Source organism: Octodon degus, unplaced genomic scaffold (genome assembly GCF_000260255.1).
Source record: "Octodon degus isolate 3935 unplaced genomic scaffold, OctDeg1.0 scaffold00004, whole genome shotgun sequence".
Classification (NCBI taxonomy): Eukaryota; Metazoa; Chordata; class Mammalia; order Rodentia; family Octodontidae; genus Octodon; species Octodon degus.
Genome location: NW_004524580.1, coordinates 14,127,762 through 14,153,002, shown reverse-complemented (window position 1 = coordinate 14,153,002; position 25,241 = coordinate 14,127,762). Strand labels below are relative to the sequence as shown.

General features: G+C 34.9%; 1 protein-coding gene across 1 annotated transcript in view; it reads left to right on the top strand.

The window, feature by feature from the left end:
- The window catches only part of Mgat4c (MGAT4 family member C), a 265,766-nt gene that overhangs the window by 109,445 nt on the left and 131,080 nt on the right, over window positions 1-25,241 (top strand). The window contains exon 2 of the mRNA XM_023716276.1: window positions 1,355-1,461. The gene's annotated coding sequence lies outside the window, so the exon portion shown is untranslated. The remainder of the gene's footprint in view (window positions 1-1,354; window positions 1,462-25,241) is intronic.

The window sequence follows — 25,241 nt, the reverse complement described above, 5'->3', positions numbered from 1 at the left end:
ATTATAAATATAGAAGAATAAATGAGAGAGACAAAAATCAAAGGGACTAATGCTAAATGAAAGAAGTAGAAGAGAACCAAAGATGAAGAGGAACAGAAAAAAGGAAGGAGAAAGGAACTGTATTTCCATCTCCTCAGAAAGCACAGAAACACTACCTCATAACTAAATAAATGGATAAACCCTGACGTGAAAAATCACCTAGGACCATGGGGCCCTCCGGTAATCATGCCTACTAGATTCTCTAGTGATCTCTTGCACAGCACAGTCTTCCTCAAAAAGGTAGAGCTAACACTCATGGGTTCTTGGATCATAGAAAATAAAGTAAGGCAATGTTTATTCAGTCACTGTTGGACTATTAAAATCTGGATGGGTCTGCCAGATAGCTCAGTGGACTAAAGCTACTGCTTAGGCAGAGCTGGGTAGCCAGGGTTCGATCCATGGTGTGCTGTGCTGTGTTGGCCCCGCCCCCCACCTCCTGAGCACACTGAGACAGTGATTGAGACTGGGCGTTGTGGCGCAGGCCTGTAATCCCAGTGCTTAGGAGGCTGAAAACAGGAGGATCACTGCGAGTCTGATCTAAGTAGTGAGACTCTATAGACCCTGTACAGAATACATTTAAAAAACCAAAAAAATTCTAGTAATGATCTTCTCCCTGTGTCTCCAAACATAAGGAATATCAGCAGCACACTTTTTCTATCCAAAGGAATGCCAAGTACTGTTTCCAGTTATTACAGTAGTGAAACATCTAATCTACTCAATCATTTTCATAGAACACTTATGCCTTTCCTAATGGAAAAAAGAATGCTGTCCAGACTGGTTGATAGGGTGCTGCAGCAGTGGTCCTCTGGGCCTCATGTATGTTACATATGTGTTACGTTCAAGAGTGTTTAGCAAAGCTCTTTTTCGCTTTGAAATTCTTTCATTACAACATAGCCTTTAATGAGATTTCGTTTTACATACTTCTAAAATAATCATGCTTTCTTTATACATTAGTGTTTTAGTCAAAGATCCAGCCAAATGAGTAAAATAGATAAATGAATACCAATGTGGTATGAATCCCATCTCACTAGTTTGTCTTGGATTATTAGATCATCCCCAAATGGAAACATATTTAATTTTCTGACATGGTAATCTATAATGATACACAATTCCTATGGAAAGCAACTTCTGCACACCTGATTATCTCAGAAGCAGGGATGTTTTCCCAACATTAAAATATAATTAGGTCTAATTTTGCCCAAATTCAGGAGAAAGAGTTGAGAATCTGCTACCTCGTAATTAATGTTTAATTGTTAGTAATTATGTTGTTTAGTTTTGTGCACAACCCAATTTATTATTTTTTTTTATTCTGCAGGAGAGCCCATGCCAATTATACTCTGGCCATAACTGTCAAGCCTATCAACAAATTAAGTACTGATTGCTGGGGCTGCATGATAATGGTCTCTGACCAATTTGCATAAAGTAAGTAGGCATTTAAGCCAAAAAGGCAAGTTTGTTTGCATGTTGTATCTCCCATGTCACTTCTAATTATCCACTAATGGCCAGCCAGGCCAAAATGTAGCTCAGAAGCTAGAGGTGGATAGCTATGCAAAAACTAAAGATCCATTTCTTATTATGCTTAAAATATTTAAGCATCACTTAAAAGGTTTATGGCTACAGAGAATTTTAATAAGATTTTGCAGTTAAACAGATTTCTGGCTGTATCATTTATGACTTGTTTTAGCATAACAGGAATGAGTCTTTATATTTCTTTTCCATTGTTTTGTTTTGTTGAGAAACAACCGCTTGATACCAACTAAAGCTACACACAATGGTGAGCGATGCACAGTGCATTAAAAGTTCTTGCTATCTTACTGATGAAATATTTTCTCTCTTAAAGACCTCTTAAATTGAAAATGATTTTAGAATTTCCAAGGACTAATTTTACAGTTTAGCTATGAATATTTTTAACAGTCTTGTTGCAGAGACAATTTCAATAACTTTGAAAGGAGGGATTAAACCATAACGTCCCTGGTAAAGCATTCCAGCAACAATTACGCTACTTCAGCCTATAGCACAAAATAAAGATACAGCATTGAAAATATGTGACACATTACAGGCATGATGTAGAATCCTGAGATCTCTGGCACAGTGAATCCTCAGAGTGAAGGTATTTGGTGTTATAATTCACGGAAACAATAGCTTTTAGTGCTCTACAGCATATCATAAGAGTGACAACTCTGTGATGAAATGTAATATATAATCCCTTTGGTCACACACTCCATAATTTTTCTGACCTGAAGAGCATTTTATCTCTATTTTAATAATAGTGCCATGATTCTTAGCATCATATAGAAAATAGAAGTAGGATCTGTACTGGCGGAGATAACCAGCAACGCAATTTCATTTAGGGGCAGCCGTCAGCACTTTTGCTGCATAGAGCCTTCCTGGTAAGAGAAATATTTCACTTGCTGGAGAAGAAGTGTGTTCGTTAACGTTGTCCTGCAGTGCCTGAATATTCCAGCAGAAATGAAAAATATTAATTCTAAGGCATGCTGAGGGCCAGGGCCTCCTGCAATGTGCAAAATCTAAAGTCCAGGCCGAGGCATTCCTCTCGCTCATTTGCTTCCACCCTAACGGCCTCTTCTGGACGCCCAGCGTGCCCTAGGAGCCGCTCCCGCGAAGCCCGCGGTTCTGCTTTATTACGCTTACTGCTTTTATCACTGCATTGAACTGAGCCCAAATTACGCGTGAGGCCTTGTACTAGCGGCTCCCTAAGAAGCCAGCACAATTCCGTATTGGAATTGGAAGAACACCATAGAAATGAGCCACCTGTGTCGCTCACTGTTACAGTGAGATCCTGGTCCTATGGCCTTTTTGGGTTTCTCTACCTGCCACACACTGATTTCTGTTGGCTTAGCGTGCTAGGATCATCAGTATCTAAAAACCTGCGGACGTAAGATGTTTAGAATTTAAGATTTTTGTTTAAAACATGTTTTACTTCCTTTACTTCTTATGTAAGTTTTCTTCCATCCTGATTTTCCATTGCTAGGTATTAAAATCTTAATATGGAGGGCTTGGCACTTAGCTCAATTGTTTATTTATTTATTTTGGTGAAACCAAGAATGGAACTCGAGCCCTTGCATTTGCCAGAGAAGCACTTATTCCACTGAACCATCTCCCAGCTCCTAGCTCAGTTGTTTAAGTGCCTGCTTAAACAAAGCAGTCAGGCTCAGGATGCTGTGGTTCGATTCCCAGATCCTCAAGCCAAACTACACTTGCCCTGAAGGCATTCTGAGCCTGCCATTCCCCTCCCCCCCAAAATCTTAATATGGTAAATTTGCTTTTTTATTTCTCTTCTTTGTCAAATAAATATTAATAAATTAAACAAAAAAGTCTTACTATCAAAAGACTCCCCATGTTTGAGGTCCAATTTTCTTTCTTTCTTTCTTTTTTTTTTTTTTTTTTTTTTTTTGGAGTCCAGTTTCCAATGTGAGAGATGTTAAGATTTTATTTTAAAATAGTGACAGTTTCCCTTTCTTTCTAAGGAGTTACCTTTTGTTCCCTCCAGGAGGTTATTCCCCTATTACTGGGCTCAGTACACTGCTGTGGCTAGCTGCTTGAGTTTCTCTCTCTTTCTGCATGACAATGTCCTCTGCAATGAAACCAGTCCTATGCAAACATGGCTAGCAATACCTTGAATGTAAATTTGTTTGTCTGAAGAAATATTTGAGCCTTGAGCCTGCCATGAAAGTCTGTGTGCATTGAGAGAGAGAGAGAGAGAGAGAGAGAGAGAGACCAAGAGACATAGAGAGATTTCATAAATTATAAATAGAAACTTACGTATTGCCTTTTCAACCTCATTAACCATATGCTTAGTGGAGTCCTTGTAAAGATCAATCCCCTTCAAACAAGAGCTGGGTACTGTCCGGTGGTCTGTGCAAGCAGTTGCATGTAACAGAAATGTATTGCTTGTGGATTTGGAGACTGGGAGCCAGCAAACTTGGCCTTTTGGGCAGCCTTGTTTCTTAACTTCCAGAAAGTGATTTTCTCTGTGTTCTCACAAAACCTTTCAAGCTGTGCTTGTGTGGAGAAAGAGAACACCTGAAGAGTCTTCCTCTGAAGATACAAATCCTGTGTGAATAACGCCCCATCTCTATGACTTCACTCGATTACCTCCTGATAAGCCGCATTTTAGAATTTAGTTGGGGGTTACAGCTTCAACCTAAGACTTTGGGAGAAGATACAATCCAGTATATTGTGATATCTTTTGGTTATAACTAAAACCCTACAATTTCAAATCTCTCCACCTGTCTACAAAATTAAAATGTAATAAAAGACCTTTTAAATCTCATATAATTATAATAAACATTAAAATATGTAGACTCTACTCCATCATATTCAGCTGAGATTAAACTTTGCTCAGACAGGTTCAGCTAAAATGAAAGAGCAAACAAATGGGATACACTGAGGCATTTTCTAGCAACTAGTTGTTGAGATTATAGATACTAGGTTTTGACTTGAAAAATCTCATTTTTGTCATAAGTTTGTCAGACAATTAGATGAACCACTCTCTGGGATAGTGCTCTCCTTTTAATAACATTAAATGAAATGTGTATACATAAGCCTCCTGCCAAAGAGGAAAATGAAAATGAGTAGCTCTTCACAGCCCAGGCAGGAGGTTTATTCTTCAGTCTCTGCATGTGCCCTACATTAATTTGAGTTTCTTCTTTTTTAAACTTTATTTATTGGTACAGGGGTTTCACTACACAACTCAGACTCAAAGTGATCCCACTGTCTCAGCCTCCCCAGTGCTGAGATTACAGATGAGCACCGCTGTGCAGGTTCTGGACCTGCCAGTGTATGGGGTCCTGGGCATCAAGAGTGGGACTGTGCACTTGCCAGGCAGGCACTTAGACCACCGAGCTACCTCCCCAGCTCCTGGATTCCTTCTTTCACTGGACGTGCCCTCGTTGTTGTCTCTTTAGCATAAAAAGACTCTCCTCACGTACCCATGTTTGCTCCACTTACATTCCAGACATAAACTGTAGATCTAATTAGGTAAACGTGAAACATAATATTACCCCAATATTCACAAGAAAAAAATCTGTGGTTTTTTTTTTTTTTGTTGTTGGAACCGGGGATTGAACTCAGGTCCTTGTGCTTGCCAGGGAAGCACTTATTTCACTGAGCCATCTACCCAGTCAAAAAATCTTGACTTTAGCCTGAAGTATATCCCTTGTTGGTCTGACCATAGCCAGGGAGAAAGGCCATAAAATTTGTTAGGTTTCCTGAGAACACTCATTTCTCAAAGCTAATGCCCTTTGGATCCTGGTATAAGACCACCACTTTATAAGGGAATTCTGATGTCAACTTCATATTGCAGTGATATGGAAAATTTTCCATTTTTGTAGGGTAAAGCTCTTTGGCTTGAGAATGAAATGCACTTCTAGTTCTAGAAGCTAATTTAATGAAGAATTGTCCTAGAACTCTATATATTTGTACTTGAATTGCATTATTTATGTGATATGCGTTATATGCTTTTGATTATTATTATTTTTTTGTGGTACCAGGCAAGTGCTTATTCTACTGTGATATCTCCCTGGCTCCTATGCTTTTAATTATGAAATGCCCAATACCTCTGAAACTTAAATGGGTTTCTTTAGGACTCACACGCTAAACTTAAACATATTAAGTACAGTTGGTAACAGGTTGAGTACTTTATGTTACAGCTTTGAAATATTCATACACAAAAATATTAAAAATCCCTTTCTGGGTATCTAACAGAAAATGTTCAGTTTAAAACTGCCCCTTGAAATCTTAAGAGAATGCATCAGGTGTAGATTATAGTACATTAATAGTTTTGACATCTTCGTAGGATGAAATTTACATGCTAAAAGGCTGATAATCGGAGTACAGAGCCCATCACTCAGTTTTTCCAATGTTCATTTATGTATCTTATTTCAATTCCTGTTATTTTGGAAAAACTGAATTTAAAGCTATTCATATTTAAATTTATTTTATTTTATTGATAGTTACTTGATAAAACTTAGCTTTATCAGACAAACATTTTTTAAACATATGTGGCATGCCTGTTAAATTTGTTTTCCGTAAATAATAGCCTCATCTCAGTGACTTGTAAAAGAAAATAATTTACTTCTAACCTGTGAATCAATGTTATTTGACTTATGTCTACTGGTTTGATATGATGGCTATTCTTCACACACCTGCATGCTGACTAATACATGCTTTCCTCAGAGAGATGTAGAAAGCAAGACATGACGCCTAAAGGAACAAGCGTGTTCCAAGGCTGTGGTTTCATCAGACCCCCACAGCCCGCTAGTATAGGAAGAGCATAACATTAATATTAATGACAAAAAAGGCATCTGCCTCACTCTGTAGTTGATTGAATAGGAAGCACTGAAGACATACAAGTATTTGTTAACTAACAAAAACTTTTCTAGAATGCATGTTAATACACGGTGTTGTATGCACAGTTGTGCATATATAGGAATTATCGACTCCCATTCAACATGTGTAGTAATACACATGGACTCTATATCCATACTTTCTACTTGCTCTAAATAAATTTGTAAAAAAACACATGAGGTAGTAACTAGCCTCACTGAACACAAAGGCGATTACAGGCTACATTTTTAATTAATTAACTAATTTACATATTTGCTTATATTTTATTTCATTTTGAAGTGTAAAAACTAAAGCAAAAGCAAGAAAAATAGCAAACTCAAAGACAGAAATAGAGCAACATAAAAAAGTACAAAAGAGGCAGATTTTCAAATCAAGAGGTCACATTTAAAAAGTCTTCCTCAACTATTTTTGTGACAAGTACTATGTGTACAAACACAAGGTGGAGCAGTTAATGAGGAGTCTACCACTTCCAAGGAGTCTTTTGCAAAATGCTGTGATATTTAACAACAAAGGAAGAGAGCTGATAAGACTCAGAGATAGGAGAAATCTAAGAGAACACTTAATAAATGTAGAAGTCTTGGAGTAGGAAAAGATGCTTGAGGTCCAGGTAGAGCGAGAAGACGAGTGCGACATGAAACAGTGAACAAACGACACAGAGCTGAGACTGTACAGCATCTTTCTCATTGTTAAACTTTTGGAATTTATGTTTGTATTAGTGCAAAACAAAGGCTTTAGACTGTGCTTGAGTGGTTTAATTAGGCTTGCACTTGTAAAAGGTCGTTGTAGCTGTTGGGTGAGGAACTGATTAGACCTCACCAAGCCTTGATGAAAATGAGCAATAAAATTCTCATACCCTGCCGGTAGGTTTAGAATATGAAATGGCATAAATCCTTAAAAATGTCTTTGTGTTTCTCTTTTTTTTCTCGAGATTAAGAAAAACATTTTGAACAACAAAACATTTTAACAAGAACTAAAGATCTAGTTTTATGTGTTAGAAGCATCTCCCACACATGTATATATAAAATATATATTACCATATATAAAATTCATAAAATGTTCATTTGTTGAAATCTCTTTTTATAAATGTAAATCAATTACTTATTTGACTACTCAGATTTTTAAAAGTATAAACTTCTAAATATTTGTCAGTAGTAGAACGGATCACTAATTTGTGCTATGTTTATACAATGAAATATTATAGAGCAACAATAATTTCAACAATAGCAGCTTCAGGTATCATATATAAATACCAAGCATATAATTTTTTTAATTTTTAATTGTTTTATTTATTTGAGAGAGAGAGAGAGAGTGTGTGTTTGTGTGTGTGTGTGTGGTCAGCTCAGCCCACCAGGGGGCGGGGCTGGCTGGCATGTGGAGCTGGGGGATTGAATCGCGGTCCCTGATGCTTTGCCAAGCTTATTCTAAGTAGGTGCTTTAGACCACTGAGCCATCTCTCCAGCCCCAAGCATATAATTCTTAGTGACAAAAGAGGTCATTGAATAGTATGAAGAGGGACAGGGAGATAGCACAGTGACATAAGCACCTGTCTGGTAAGCACAAGGTCCCCAGTTTGACCTATGGTACCACAAAAACAACCACAACAAAAAAGAATAATATGAATAGTACTATATTATAGTTAAATATTTTAGATGCAAATAAATAAGCAATGTAATTCAGGGAAATACATAGGTGATATTATGAAGAACCCTACAGAATAAATGGTAAAAATAAATGGGTATAGTTCATGTTGGGGTGAAGATGAAATAGGTACAGGAGTAGGGGTTCCTTAAACTACCTAATGGATGTATCAGTATTTAATCTTTATAACCTTATAGGCTCTTATAATATTTGTTAATAATTGTTTAATACTAATTAAAAGTAGATTACTGTAGCGTCAGCGGACACACAAAAAAATCAATTTGAAAGTAGAGTGGATATACAATTAGTTAATTTAGGCCAGTGATGGCCAACCTCTTAGAGCTTTTAATGTTACAAATGGCCTACCATGGCACATGAGCTCTAGAGTCAATATCCCGGCTCCAGGTTGAGACAAATGTAAGGATCAAGTAATGAGGACCTGGGAAGATGACGCTGAGAGAGACTGTAAAGAGGGAGAATTTTACATTGGGACTTTGATCACTACACCTTGCAGATTTTCTTCCCCTCCTCTTCTCCACATGCCAGTAGAGTCTATCTGTTCCTCTCTATCCCTCCTTGACCAACTTTTACAGTCTCTACTATTCCATCAGAAAAGTTCTTTTATTATAGAAAGTACCTCCAAAACTCTCCCTTCCTGCCTATCTCACTGCTTCTTTGAAATCTTCATAAACTTATACTTTTTAATATATGATTATACTAGCAATGCTTTGTTCATTTTACTCTACAGAGTGAGCTTCACCTAGTCTTGGAAGCATAATTCCTAAATTTATGTGTTGATATTTAGACCCTAGGCTTTGGGGAATTAATGAGGTTATACAGGGTGGGGAGGGGGTTTCCTGTGAGGGGTTTAGTAGCATTTTGAGAAGAGACCAAAGTTCCCATGTTTTCCACTCTTGTGATGCCCTCTACCGTGTCATAGAAAGGGCTGCACAAGATGTAGAGTCCTTCATATTTGATTTAGCAGCCACCAGAATTGTAAAATGAAATATCTGTTCTTTTATAATTTCTCAGATTTCTGTTATAGAAGCAAAAAACAAACTCAGGTATATCTATTATAATTATCCTTGTAAAAAATTAAATGGACAAGAGAAGCCAGGAAAAAATTGTCAGATTAAATAAATAAGCTGATCGAATCCTAGGTAACATGACATTTAAAGCACAGCAGAAAATATATATGATGTCATCCAACTCTTCCTGATGAGATAGAATCTGCATAATTAAATGCTTTGGCCTTGTTATTGTTAATACTATTCAAACATTATTGAGATCTTACCCAAGCACTCTATCACATTCCACTTTATCCTTGTACGCTTTCCTTATATTTTTAGATTTGTTTCAGAATATTTTCAAAATAAAACATTATACTCATATTTTTTACTTGTATCTTGGCATGTATAGATAGCTGACATGTTTACAAGTGTGTTTATTTTGTATATTTTTCAACATAATGTAAGCTCTGTAAAGACAGATTTTACTCTTGGTTCATTCTTTCCCCCACCAAGTATAGTTTCTGTCTTTATGAAGACTGTCTGCAAAATCATCAACAGCAGCAGCAGCAGCAACAACAAAAACAACAACAACAAAGTAACTCTTAAAGGAGCGGATGAATAACATACATATACAACAGAGTTATAGAATGATTATTTTATGGAATCTGTTTATTGCCATTTAAAAATATTATTTGTACCATTGAATTCTCTTCATGTATTATCAGTCTTTGAAAGTGGGGCCAAATTGATTCTCTACTAATTCTTGCATAAAGGACAGGTGGTACAGATTTTGTCCCAATCAACAAATTTGCTTTCTTCTATCATTAAATTCTGTCCATCATTAAATTCTGTCCCTAAGATGTTATGTATCCGAAATTTCATTCAGGTTCAAGTTCCACAGTGGTGAGATTTTAGCAATAACATGTTGGGATAAAAAAAAAAAAACTACTCTCATTCTAGTCTTGTCATTCTTACATTGATATCTTTGCATATCGTGTTAGGGGAAAGAGATACCAGAACAGTCAGTGCATTTTTAAAAGGACAGATCTCAGTTAGCCCCATAGTGAGACATGCAGGATAGGATGCTATTTAAATGGTCAGTACGTGTTTGTAATTATTGAAATAAAGAGAAAGGTAAAATAAGATTAGTGCAATGTTCAGAATCTGGGGATGGTCCACAATTTGATCTTATATGTATATTTTCTGCCTCTCCCCAACCTTTTTTTTTTTTACTATTTTTTATTTCAATATTCCATAGATAATTATGTCAGTAACCTTTTATCTTTACACATAAGGTGTTGTATAAACTCCCCACTGATGGTCATGTGAATTTATCCAGAACTTGATTTTAACCAAATATCTTTTAAAACAAAAGATGGAATGGTGATTCCTACTGCTGCCATCATTATGACACACTGCATATTACTTTTTTCCTGTCAAGCCTGCAGGTGTTTTTCCTGTTCTTTTGTCTTTCTTGAGTCTCTGGAAGTAACTCAGATCCTTCTTATGAATTTGTGCTCTTGTTACCCTCGTGTGTTTTTATTCTATTGCTTATAACCAAAGAGCACCAAGTGGAGGCCCTTTTTACTCTGCATGCAACTGAGAGATCTCTTCATGTACAATCTGGCAAAAGAAACTATGTAAAATACTATGGTTTGGTATCTCTATTTAAATGGCCAATACATTCTGGATATGGGGATGTTTGAAAAGCTTCAAAATATTCACTTAACCAAGGGTATCATGTAGAGTTCTGCTCAGTAATTTGAAATACTATAGTAACCTGATATGGAAGAAAAGTTTCTTTGTCTAAGGTCAGAGGAAATATCTTATTGTAGGCCACAGTGGTATTAGGTGTCCGTTTGTGACAAATGGCTCTCTCTTCACCACCCTGTCTTCCTCCACTGTCTATCACCACAGCCTTGGCTAACAGCACTTTTGTTCTCTGAATGCATTAGTCATTCATGAATAATGACATAAAAGCTTAGCAATGCTTCCAAAAGAGAAGCTTTTATTATACTTTTCTAACCACGATTAATATCTATAGCACTCAGCAGTTTTCTAATTTTCTTTTATAAAAGGACATGCTATAACTGCATGACCGAATGGCTTGTGGTCTACGCTCTTACTGGTTTCATGAGCAAGAAAGAGAAAGGGAAAAATGGAAAAGTGGACAATACCAGCAGACACAAGAGAGTTTTGATTAGCAAAATTAGCAGTGAAGGCTGGTCACAAATATCAATTATATTGCAAATACACCACATCAGGACAAGATTTAGGTTTCATCTAAGTATTTTGCGACCATTTCAGGAAGCAGAACCTTTAAACTAATATCAGAATTTTGAAGCTAAAGCAGAGAAAATATTGAAGCTAATGCAGAGAAAAATAAAGGTACATATTTGCAAAATACTTGGAGAGACTAACTTCTAAGTAAACATGGGAAATCCAAATTACTAGTTAATTAAATCAAGTATTATTTTAAAAACTATTTTTTCTCAATCTTATAGCAGTTATATGAAAACACTATCATGTGTATCAGTGAGAGGGTATCATAAAGGAAAACAAAACCTATCAAATTACAAGTCATATAGAAATGTGTGTGACATAGCTGTAATTATTTTAATTATTTTATGTATTTATTTACTTATTTTGTGGAACCGGGGATTGAACTCAGGCCCATGCGCTTGCCAGGCAAGCATTTATTTTGCTAAGCTGTCTCCCTGGCCCTCATAATTTATTTTTATTTTAGAAAATAATTACTAGTTTTTCCATAGGTTAATGTTTTTGTCTCATTTTGCTTATTCCTAATTTAATGTATACCCAAATAACACCAATGCAATGCCATTAATAACTAAGATTTCTACTCCATACTACATTTCAAAATTCTACTAGCCTGAATGTTTATTAAACAAACTTTATTAAGGGTTACAGTTGAATTTACGTTTTAGGAAAATCTCTTTAAATAAACACTGTTATATTTTAGGGAACATATTTCCAACAAAGCATTTGCAGTATTTATCAGTCCTTCAATGTTTGGACAGCTATGCTACCTATTATACTGTCTTCTGTTACCAAATGATGTTAAATAAATCTCCTTTAAGCATCTAATCTTAACCAGAACTTGAAATCATACAGAAAGGATTCATGGGCAGGGATTATACATATACTTAATTTGACTACCAATCTTTAAATTTTCTGTAAAAATAGATGTAATATTATGTGCAAACATGAGAAGCATAAATTCTTTATCCTATTTTTTAAAATATAATCTAATTTTTAAATGTTTTTTTATCATATTCTATAGGGACTTAAAGTTCAACATATCAATACTTGATGAAAAATACCTGTTCCTTATTATGCCTAAGATGTTTGAAATGCAGTGAGATAGTGAGGTTAAGATTGATAGCCCAAATCGTTTGATAATAGCAATAAGCTTTTCTTCTGGATGGTTAACAACCTAAGTTTGCAGACCAAAATTAGAGAAAAAGGAGGGCTACAAGGAAAGCCAACATTTTGGCCCTAGCCTTCTAAGGTCAATTAAGACTCAGGACATATGAGAACTTGTACTGTAATGTCATGTACCTCGGTAGTGTCCCAAATTTTCTGATCAAGAAGATAATGGGGCCAAAGAGGAAAGTGATCGATGACATAGAGTGTGCCTAAGGAGAGTCACATGGGGAGAAGATACTCTCTCAGGCTTTCACAGAGAGCACATTGGCCAAGCATTGGCCGTGACTCATCCACATGGCTGCACTGATAAAGGTTCTACAATCTGAGGTACAGGATCTCAGGATAAATCCTGAGGGTATTTCATTGACCTTCTCAGACCAAAAAGCTACAACTCTTGTTGCATAGTTCCTGCTTTACCTTGGTCTTAACCATCCAGTAGAAAAGTATGAAGATGAAATTATAAGAAATAAAGCCATGCTGTTAAGTTGAGCTGTGGGGGACTCAGGTCAATAATTTCTGACATTGCCAGTTAAACAGAAGACCCAATGCTATTATGGGCTACTGGACTCTTTTAGAATATTTTGCTGAGTTTACACACCTATAATATTCAATAACGGAACTTAGAAAAAATGGGGTATACAGATGAATGTCCATTTTGTATCTGTGTATTCAAAGTGGTTGGGATAGATATATAGTTACATTCTGTTAATGAATAGAATGATTTGTTCTAATGGTGTTTGTAAATAGGATCACAAGTCCGCATCTTGTACAGCCATTAACCACTAAGAAGAATATATGCAGTGTATTATTTGTTGAAAAATAAAAAAAAATATTAGATGTAATAGCACACACTCAGTAACACCAGAATTTAGTAATAGTGGAGTATTAAAATTTTAGGTGATTTAACTCACAAGATGATATTAGTTTTGGCTTTTAGTTGCCATATTAAGACAAGCAAAAATCACAGTGAATAATTCTTAATATTACATTTAGGATTCTCTTTCAGTTCAGTTCATATTTACAGTCTTCTGTTTTCTCATTGCATTCTCATTCCTAAACATTGCTGCAACTCTGTTATTTTTCAAGAGTTCCTTACCTATTTTAATGTTACCTTATATGGTTTCAAAAAGCTTTCCTAAATTTGAAACTACTGAGATTGTTGTTCATATCCAGGATTAAATGAAAATCAATCAATATTTGATTGATAAATGAATCAATATACATCTATTGTATGTTCTTTTTTTTTTTTTTTTTTTTTTTTGGTGGAACTGGGGATTGAACTCAGGCCCAGGCAAGCACTTATTCTACTGAGCCATCTCCCCAGCCCCCTATTATATGCTCTTTGAACAGAACTGCAGAAACATTGCTGAAAGGGCAATGGTTAATGGGATGAATCTTTCATACACTTAAAAAAGTCGCTTCAAGTAGTATACAGATCAATCTCCTACAGAATTTTGTAAATAATAAATAATGTACTTTAAATGTGAAAATATATAGACTCAGTAAGAAACTGAATTTATCGAGATAGTACAAAAATAATGGTGCTATATTTGGAAGTAAATGTGTACCATAGTGTACCTTTTAATATGGCACATCACTTCAAACTTCTTTTAGAAGAAATAATAGAATTTAAAATTGTTAATGTCTATTTATATCTTAGTCACATGAAAGTTTCATCACATAGTATAGTTGTTTCGTAATGTCATATGATTTTGAAATAATTGATAAGAGGACTTATTATTGTGGGTTTTAAATCCACTAGGAAAATTCAAGCTATAAAACCTAAACATTTTGGATTCTAGAAACGATGTTTATTGACAAAAGGAAACTCATTATACTCTATTAAAAATCACACTATATATTTGTCCCAATAAAGAAACTATTAAATATGTCCCAGTCATTGCAATGTATTAATGTATTTATTGAATACATTGATGCTAATTTTTGGACAAAGTATCCTCTCTATCTCTATCTGTCTCTGTCTCTGTCATCTGTCTTTGTCTTTCTCTCTGTCTCTGTCTCTCTCTCTCTCCCTCTCTCTCTGTCTCTGACTCTCTCATTTAATTATGGAACTGAAAATTCATAAATCTGTACAGATGCTATTTCTTAAAATAATTCAATGTTGAAAACTGTGTATAGAGAGGTAAAATTCTCATCATCAAAAGAAATTATGGAATTATTTTCTTCATTTTAATCATCCGTGCCATTTACAATTTTATTACCTTTAGTGTTACATATTCTTGAGAGTTTTATTAGTGTAATTGAATTCAACGTGCCATTGGATAGTTCATGTTTGAAGAAGACTATTAATTATGACTGCTGCAAATATACACCCAAATGTTTAGCAAAAACACAGAGCTTAGGCTGCTTATCTTCACAAAATATGTTAAAGATTTTCTTAATAGCTGTGCTTTGTAGACTGATAAATATTAATCAGTTATGAGTCATGTTTGCAGTTCTACTCTCTTACTTATCAATAAATTATAATTACATAGTTATGAATCTGTAAGATAAACTTCAATAATGATATGGAGCCAATGATGTCTATTAATTATTTTATTTCATTTTTCTGGAAATTATAATCACAATTTCTACCAAAAGAACATAGTTACTATCAGCTATCTGTATCCTCAGTTCTGCATTAACAAATTTAATTAGCAGTAGATTGAAAGTATTGAACAAGGTCACATATATTCTGAGGAAGTGCAGAATTTTGTTTCTTGTCATTGTTTCTTAATGTGTTATAAGAACTATTTATATAGCACTAATATTGCAGTAGCTATTATAAGTAATACAGAAATAATTTACAGTACACAGGAAAATGTTTGAATCTCTGTGCTATTATAGAATATTTTAATATAAGTATTTAGACAAGGAATTTCATGCTTCTGGTGTTCCTGGAATCTAAAACTTCATAGATCTTTGAGGAGCAAAAGTGTATACAACAAACAAGTGATGAATTTATTAGTCATTTGCTTTATTCCAAAAGGCCTCACTGCTGGTGAATATATATCACATCAGGTATTGCTCAGATTTTGTACTTAAATATAATGGGCCTGGAACTTACCCAAAGGTAGGCATATGAAATCATGAAATAGATAACTCACCACCTCAAGAACATTATAACATAGGGTCTGGAATATAAGGACCAAATTCCTGGGTGAAAAAAATGAATTATAATTTATTTATTCATGAGCATAACATTGATATTATCAGTTCCTAGATCTAAGTATTCCATATATGCTATCTTACTATTGATCAACAAACTAAAAGATGGCTAGTATGCCTATGTTTTGCAGAGGAATAAACTGTAGCTCAGAGAGAATAAAGTATCATTGGAGCAAAGCAATGGAGTTTGTGAATGGTATCCTTTTCTTCATTTTTAACCTTGTGGTTTTCATGTTTATATGACACTCATGGTGATAACTGGGAAACTTGAGAGAAGTCATTTTAGAGCCCAAAGTATAATAATTATTTTGTGATCAACCACAGTTTCAATAGCTGATGCAGCAGTGGTGACCATATTCACAATAGTAGAGATATGATGGTAAAGAGATATGAAAAATGAGGTGCAGTGAGGGATGATGGTAATGGTGGTGGAGCGAACAGAATCATCATGACTAAGCAGTACTGCTTACGTCAAAATATATGTAAACTAAAGAAAATATAGCTTTAACTCATGGTAAGTTTAAGTAAAGAATATTCTTACCAAGTTCCTTGGAGTTTTATAATTTAAAACAACCATTATCTTCAGATAGGAATATTAACTTTTAACATAAAACAATGCACATTATTACTAAATCAGTAGCTATTTAAAAATCATTTAGAGCATTACTTCTTGCAGAGTCTAATTTAACCTGATATATATATTTATATACATATATATATGATTTTTATCAGCTTTCTTGATAAAAATAAAAGGAAGCATTTTGAATAAGATGTTCAAGTAATCCATCTGCATCAAACAAGGACTCAATCCATTGCTTTATATTATTTAGCTTTTAAATATAGTTATATTTTTCTTGGATGTATTATGCTAAGGAGTTCTGATTTCCAAACTAGTATTTGAACCTAAAATGTTGGTTATCATTCTAAAATTCCACCAGAAGATATTTATTATATTTGACACACAAATGATGATTTTCACATTTCTTATATTTGAATGTGGGTTATACAGGATTTCATATTTGTTATAATACATCTCTAGTATTTACTTCTCAGAGTTAACCAATGTTGTCAAGGAAATGAATTTTTGAACATTAATTTTACTTTTTTATTTTTGACAAAAACTACTTACTGAGGCTCAGACAAGTTCAGGAAACCACTCTTTCTTGTGCTGTAAGAATAAAACAGAACTCTTTCAGTTAAGAGGAATTCAATTCCATCAATACAGGCAACTCAGCCAAGAGGAATTCAATTCCATCAATACAGGCAACTCAGCCAAGACGCTTGGTCACAGACCGGAAGTCAATTGTCCCATACATAATTACTTTCATCTCCCTTCACACTTCAAGCCCACTTCCTTTTTGTAAAGTACTCTGATTCTAAAATGACTCAGACTTTTTTTTTAATGCATTAGTTTGCCACATTAGTTTGTGGAAATTGAACCCAGTTCTTTGGATAGAGCTATACCCTTAGACCTTTTTATATATTCATTTTTAGACATTGCCTTGCTAAACAGTCCAGGTAGAACTCTAGATTGTGGTCTTCCTGTTTCAGCCACACAGAGGGATGGAGGTTCCTGTGTAGGTGTGAGCCAACACACCTATCCTGTCGCAAATATTTTTATACTGCAATGTGATTTCTCATGCAACAGTGAACTCTCACTTGGTTAAATCTTTTTTTTGTATCCCATACATTCTTTTACTTTATTTTAGAGAAGGATCTATAGGGTGTTTAGGGTGCTACTACTAGATCGTACTCATAGTGATCCACCTGTTTACAGCCTCCCAAGAGCTGGGAATACAGGCACATGCCACCACCCCCCGTCTCAATTGCCATCTCAGTGCTCCCCAGGGGCAGGACCAGCACAGCAGGCTCTGGGATCGAACCTCCAGCTCTTGTGCCTGTTTGCAGGTGCTTTAATCCTGTGAGCTATTTGGCCAGCCCTTCTCAGACATTCTAATGCAGGAATTTACCCAGAAATCCTCACACAATGCAAGACACACTGATGAAGCAATTATATGTGAGGAATTTGGGGAATTTCTTTTTTCTTCAGATGAAAAAAGAGGAAGGTGTCAGATTGTCTGAGCTACTCTTCTCCCATTGCTGAGACAAATGCCTGACACCCAAGATGAAAAAAGCAAAAGTTTATTAGCTCAAAGTTAATGGAGGTTTCAATTCATACTCATCTGGCTTCAAGGCAGAGTGGCATGTGGCAGAGTGTGGCAGTCCACAGTGGTGGAAAACAGCAAGCACAAATGGGAAGAGTAGCAGCAACAACAGCAATGAAGGCAAGAGCAAGCAAGTCTGTCTCTCTGCCTCTCTTATGTTACATTCAGGCTCTCTGCCCCAGGCTGGATGTAGCACTCACACCCATAATCCCAGCAGCACTCAGACCCATAATCCCAGGCTTGGACCATGAATTAATCAAACTGTAGAAGTGAGCCTCAATGACTACAAGAGGCTTTTGGGGAACAAATACACATGAACCATAACAGAGATCTAAAATTTCTGCAACCATTTTGTTACCGTGAGGGACAGCAGTGTGAGTACAAACAGCATAGTGGACTCATATAACAGTTGACACATTTCTGCACACTCAGCTGAGCAGACCAATGAATCTCCCAACACTTTAAGATTTCAAAAATAGAAGGTACAAAATATTTTGTTTTATAAGGAAGCTTTACAGGTATTTAAGTGCAAGAGTAGAGCAAACAGGAAGTCAAGTGAAAACCATGTTAAAAAGGAATAGATTGAGTGTATCAAATTCTGCTAGAAGTTTCAGTGGGCTATGGATTAATAACTAATTGGCTACTGGAGCAGTGGATGATACTCGTGACCCTGGCAAGTGGACTAATCATTTTAAATCTTGTTTTAAAGAGAGTACAAATTAGAATTAAAACAGTAAAAATACAAGTGATGCAGAATTTCACTTAACAATGTAGTATGAATTTCACAGTGTTTGCTGGAATACACAGTGTTGTCTTCCAACCAGTTATTCATATTACCAAATATATACCAGTAAAATTGGAAGAAGAAAGAGAAACAGAAAGAAATGTATAAGAATTAAGAGGAGAAAAAGTACAAATGATTGAAAAAGGAGATGAAACAAAATATTAACTACTTCTTTTCATAGACTAGCAAAAATGCACAGTTGTCAAAACCATCCTGCTTGAATGGATAGGTAAATCTCCTTCATTTTCCTTCCTGTCCTCCTCATCTCAGTAACTTTCCTTTTGAGCAAGTTCATTCCCTTTTCCCAGTATCTATTGTACCCTTCAGATTCCATTTTTCTTTTTTAGGTTCTCACACTAATGAGACAATGCAACGTGTGCATGTGCAGGACTGGTTTATTTCACTTAAGAGTTTGTTCTCTAGTTCCATCCATTTACTAACAAAAGACTGAAATATTGCCTGTTTTATAACTGAATAATACTCTATTGTGAAAAATTATTGTCTTTATCAGTTCTTCAGCTGATGGGCATCTGGGTAGTTTCCAGGATTTAGCTATGACAAATTGCACTGCTATAAACATGCGTGCACATATATCGCTGTGGCATCAGGTTTTCTGTTCTTCTGGAAAAATACACAGGAGGTGAATAGCAGGCTTGAATAACATCCCCAATCCTAGCTTTTTAAGAAATCTACACTGATTTCTATAGTGGTTGTAACAGTCTGCACAAAAAAGGCAGAATGGTTCCTTTTCATTTACAGCCTCTCCAGTATTTGTTATTGACTGATTTCTTGATGTTAGCCATTCTTTCTGCTCTAAGGTGCAATCTCAGCACTGTTTTAATTTTCATTTCTCAAATGAAGAATGACGTTGAACATTTTTTCACATATTTCCTTGACATTTTTATTTCTTCCTCCAAAAAGTGTCTATTCATCTCAGAAGCCCTTTTTTTGATTGGGCGTTTGGATTTGGGTGGCCTGATTTTTTTTTTTTTTACATTCTTTACATGTTTAGATAGAAGTACTTGTCAGAGGGAGAGTTGGCTATAATTTTTTGTCAGTTTGTGGGTTTTCTTTTTACTCTACTGGAGACTTGCTTTGAAGTGTAGAAACTTTTCAAAAAGGTGAGATCCCAGGTTTTGATTATTTGTAGTATTTCCCTGAAGTTTGGTTTTTGTTCATGAACTCTCTATCTACACCTATATCTTTAAGATTTCTACCTACATTTTCCTACAGAAGATTTAACATCTCTCTTTTAATGTTTGAATCTTTGATCCAATTCGCCTGTAGCTGTGTGCATGGTTCTAGGACTAACCTTAGGCATGTGGAAAGCCAGTTTTTCCAGCACCATTTATTAAAGAGCCTATCTTTCTCACAGTGAACACGTTTGGCTCTTTTATCAAACATAGCATGACTGAGTGTGTTTGCAGTTGTGTCTGCATCTTGTAATGTGTTCCATTGATCTTCAGGTCAGTCTCTATGCTAGTATCATGCTGATTTTATCTGAGTAGCTTTATAGTATAGTTTCAGATCAGGGATTGTGATACCTCCTGCATTTCTTTTGTTTCCCAGGATTGTTTTTGATAGTCACTTTTCTTCTAGTTCCAAATGAATTTGAGGAAATTTTTCTCTACCTCTGTGAGGTACACTGATGTTATTTTAATCAGGATTGTATTAAATCTCTATAGCATTTTTGCGACTGTAGTCATTTTCACAATGTTGGTTTTTCCTATCCAGGAGCATGGAATACCTTTCCATTTTCTCAAATCCTCTTCAGTCTCTTTTCTCAGAGTATCATAATTTTCACTGTATAAATCTTTTACATCCTTTGTGAGAATGATACCTAAGCATTTCAGGTTTTTTTTTTTTTGAGGTTATTGCAAAAGATGTAGTTTTCCTTAATTTCTCTGTGTGTGTTTATTCTTTGTGTACAAAAATGCTACTGATATTTGGTGTTGAATTTGCATCCTGCCATGTTGCTGAATTTGGTGATTAAATCTACAGGATGCGTGGTTGAGTTTTTGGGGTCGTCAATGTAGAGTATCATGATGACATTTTGTTTCATTGTAAATATTCTTAAATTTTTTATTTAGTTTTATCTGTGACCCACTGGTTGCTTAGGAGGTTTTTATTTAATTTCCATGTGTTTATGATGTTTTTGTAGTTTCTTTTGTCAATAATTTCCAGTATTATTTCACTGTGATCAGACAGTGTACATGGCATAATTTCATTTCCTTTTAAGATATTTTATTTCACGTTCCTTAGCTGCAAGACTGTTTCACAGTCTTAAAGTCTATCTTCAGATTCATTTAAGTGGCTTTGCCAGGCCAGGGAGACAGCTCAGCAGAAAAAGCACTTCCTAGGCAAGTGCAAGGACCTGAGTTCAATCCCCAGTTCCACACACACAAAAAATAAAAATAAAAATAAAAATAAAAATAAAAATAAAAATAAAATAAGTGGTTTTGCTAGCTTTCAATGCAGTTCTTAGTTTCCTGAATATCTGTGTGAATCTGTTTCATTTATTCTAAGTTTTTCCTGTATTGTATATTGTTTCCATCATTTTTCTACCTATGTCTTTTTTTAGTTGTGCTGAGCAATACTTTCATGATTGTTGTACTTTCCTTTTAGTCCTAAGATGTCATTTCTGATGCTATTTCTTCTAAAGCTTGATGGACTTGTTTCTTTACTGTAGTTGCTATAATTTCAAAGATTTCAGGTGTGTGATTTCCAAGTCTTTGTATGGCTTTGTCTCCTGGATTTTGTTCTGGGTGGGACAGAGGATTGAGATTGACTTTTGCTCCTGCATTGTGGCATTTTTGAAGCTCCCAGTAATCACAGAGACAAAGTCTGACAGGATGCTCAGATTCTGCCAAAGTTCTTAAGTATCTTCATGAAAGCTCCAGGCTAGCTTGTGCTGGGCCCACAGATCTCAGTTTTCCTGTGATTGCAGGCCACTCCGAATCTTCCTAAGTTCTTGAAAGTTTGAATAAGCATCAGCAGATATAATAATATCCTTGGTATAAACACCACTTAGTGAGAATGAGTTTTTTATTGTAGTGACTATTTATTATAGTTGTATTTAATTCAGAATTTTAGATTTTGTGGCACAGAATAATTTCAGATCTTGAGTGATTTTAATTGTTATCTTGTTCATTATTAGAATGTACTAAGGATCTGTAAAAACAAAAACACCCAAATGTACACTAGTGTTCATTTAGGACAGAAGTTAGCTGAGCAGGTCTTTTACAAGCTGTCATTTAGGGACTTACACTTTTTAGTATTGCAGCTATGAGAGAGGTTACTCCACACTTTTTAAAGCTTTGCGTCCACATTAAAAGAATAAATAAAGTATATAAGATCTATGAGTATTTTTATGGACCCGACCTGGATGTAGCATTCATTATTTTGTCTTTGTTCCTGTGGGTAGAACTCAGTCATATTACTCAACTAAAGAAACTCTGAGAAACATAGTCATTTGATATCTAGCAGCTGCTATCCAGTTCTTTCCAGTACTTCAAGGAGCAATTTATTTCTTAAGTTTTGTACTATCATTCATATCTATCAAATGTGAGAAACACTGGTATATCATTTGTTTATCTGACTTGGTAAGATTGTTTAAAACTTTGTGTCTCCTGAAAAAAAAATTGTTTATCTTGGTGTATCCCTTGCTACATTTAATATGATCATTAAATTTGGTCTACTGGCAAATTGAAGAGTTAAAATGCTCAACATTCTGTATAATTTAACCAAGACTGATAAATTATGCACTAGAATTCGCCACTAAATTTGCTTTTGTTAAAGACTTATTTTTAATATCATCTGCTATTCCTTGATGACTTATAATTCATTGTAGTTCTGTGTGCATTCTAATTTATTGGTGAGGCATTTCTTCGTTAAAATTTTGGTAATATTTTAGTCATTAGATATTATTAATGTGGAAGTTACAAATGCAATTTAAAGAAGTTTATTTAAAGTTACTTGTTAAGTATTTATTCTACCTTGTCTCTGACAAATAGCAGGTAACTCAATTTTTCTTTTGATTCAATCTGAAATTTTTGTCTTTTCTTTTTTTTCCCCCTGTATTTTAGGGAAGGGTCTACAGGGTGTTCAGAGTCTCACTACTAGATCAGACTCATGGTGATCCACCTGTTTACAGCCTCCCAAGAGCTGGAATTAAAGGCACGCGCCACCATGCCCAGGCTCCATTGCCATCTCAGTGCTCCCCGGGGATGGGGCCGGCACAGTGGTCCAGGGATCCAACTCTTGGCCCCTGCGCCTGCTTGAAGGTGCTTTGATCCATTGAGTTATTTGCCAACCTTCATCTTTTCATTATAACAAATAGATTCAATCTTCTGCCTTTGTATTTTATGTTTTCTTTTTAAAATTTCATATCCTTTTCCCCATTTACTTTACAAGGGTATATTTTGATTGAATAGCATAATATTTGTTTTAGGAATTCTAATATTTTCAGGCTCATGTTTAAATGTTTTTGTAAATATATGCAGTGGTCACATATTGTCTCAATGTAGGATTATCACACCTTTTAAGTTGGGCATACCTTTTTCATCTTTATGAAGTATTATAATCCAAGATTACAATCTGCTACATAAAATTTAGTCTAAGTTTCCTGATACACTCTTTTCTCCAACTATGTTTTCAAAGATAATTAAGCATGATCTAAATCATCACATTCTAAAATTCATTTAGCTTCCTTGCTATAAATCTATATCATTGAAAAGAATCTCTTATCTTTCTGCAATGTAATCTCATAGATAGATACAGAGAGATACAGGGAAAAACGGGCTTTGATCTTTTACTAAATTTCTCCAAATTAGAGGTCCAGCACTATGACAAGGTGTGAGATCTAAAATCTATATGAAGAGTGAAATCTTACTTTTGGGTGTATGATTTTTATGTGCCTTGCTGAACACAGCAACCTGGGACTATCACTATCAAGTACAAGTTTTCCATGGCATGCCTGTAATCCCAGCCCTGGGGAGGCTGAGACAGGAGGATCCCTATGAGTATGAACTGCATAGTGAGGCCCTGTACCAAATACATTTAAATAAATGAACAAATACATAAGATTTAGGATATATACATATATATATATATATATATATATATATATATATATATATATATATATATGTATATGAAATAGGAAATCTTTAAATTTTTGTCAGAAAATAGGAACTCATTCTTGCTATAGTGACATAGCAGATTTTAAAAATACCAAGGATAGTACATTAGGAAGCATTTATAATCTATAGACAGGTTTTATTTATATTTATTTAGTTAGTTATTTAGTACTGGGAATCGAACTTGTGTCCTCACACTTGCCAGGCAAGCTCTGTGCTGCTGAGCAGTATCCCTGTACCCCTATTACAGAACACTGAAGAGTGATCTGAGGATTTGGAGGATGTGCTGTAAGAAACTATCTAGAGAAGGAGGGCAAAAAAGAGAACATGTAGACTAAAATGTGAGAAAAACAAGATGAGAAGTTAGGATCAATTTATTCACTGAGAAAAAGTAAAAGAACAAGAGAAATAATTGAGCTTAAAGTGGCTGAGAACTGTCAGTATCAGCAAATGCATGGATTCAGGAGTGCTGACACAAAGTCACCCCGGAGGACTGCAGACATAGAACTGTGTAAATTCTGCGACAGCATGTGATGAACATTATTTTTACTCATTGTTGAATGAGAAGTGGAGGATTCCATTCAAACTAGAAAGTTGGAGATATTTCTACATAAAACACCATGTTACAAGTTGCATTGATACAAATGAATGGATACACAGAACTTTAGGAGAACCAGTGAAATATTTGGTGAATATTAATGGCTTAATGGCTTATATCTATTCTGATGAGGAATAATGATTAAAGCAATCTCCAAGGCATTCAGAAAAGACACTTTCTTCAAAATTACAATTAAGCTTACAAGTGATGTTTTAAATTCAATAGGGAAAATTTAGAATATTAAGATTGAGGAGCAGAAGGAAATAAATAATAGTCAAATGACAGTTGTGTACTCAATGAAATGCATTAGTTAATGAAGCTTTAATCATACCACTATATGGACCTTTCTGGATCAAAGTACAAGCAATAAGATATTACTATCTATGTGTTTCCAAAATTTATTTTGATACAGCTAACTCACTCTTCATTATTGTTTATTATTGTCTAAAATATATAAAATTTTTAAAACATCAGTATTGACACAATTGTACCATTTCGATGGCATTCAAAAATATTTTGAACACATTTCTACACACAACACACATTCATGTACATTAAAAGAATGTTGAAGTTTTTCCTTTATTGTTTCATGTTTCATTGATTTCTATTTTATATATTTCATAGTGTCTGCTAGCAGATTAGTTCAAAGCTTAATGGAACTATTTCCATTGAGACTAGATCATCATGTAGTGTTTATATTTCTGTAACATAATGTTTACTTCCTTCATTTATATAATTAGCTTAGACGAAATGCTTGCATCTTTCTGCAGAGATGTTATGGATTAATTACACATTTAATTGGTGAGATGAAAAGTGTCATAAATTTTAAACATTCCAGTTATAACTTTTTGCATAGCTGTAATTTTACTAAGTGCCTGAGGAAAA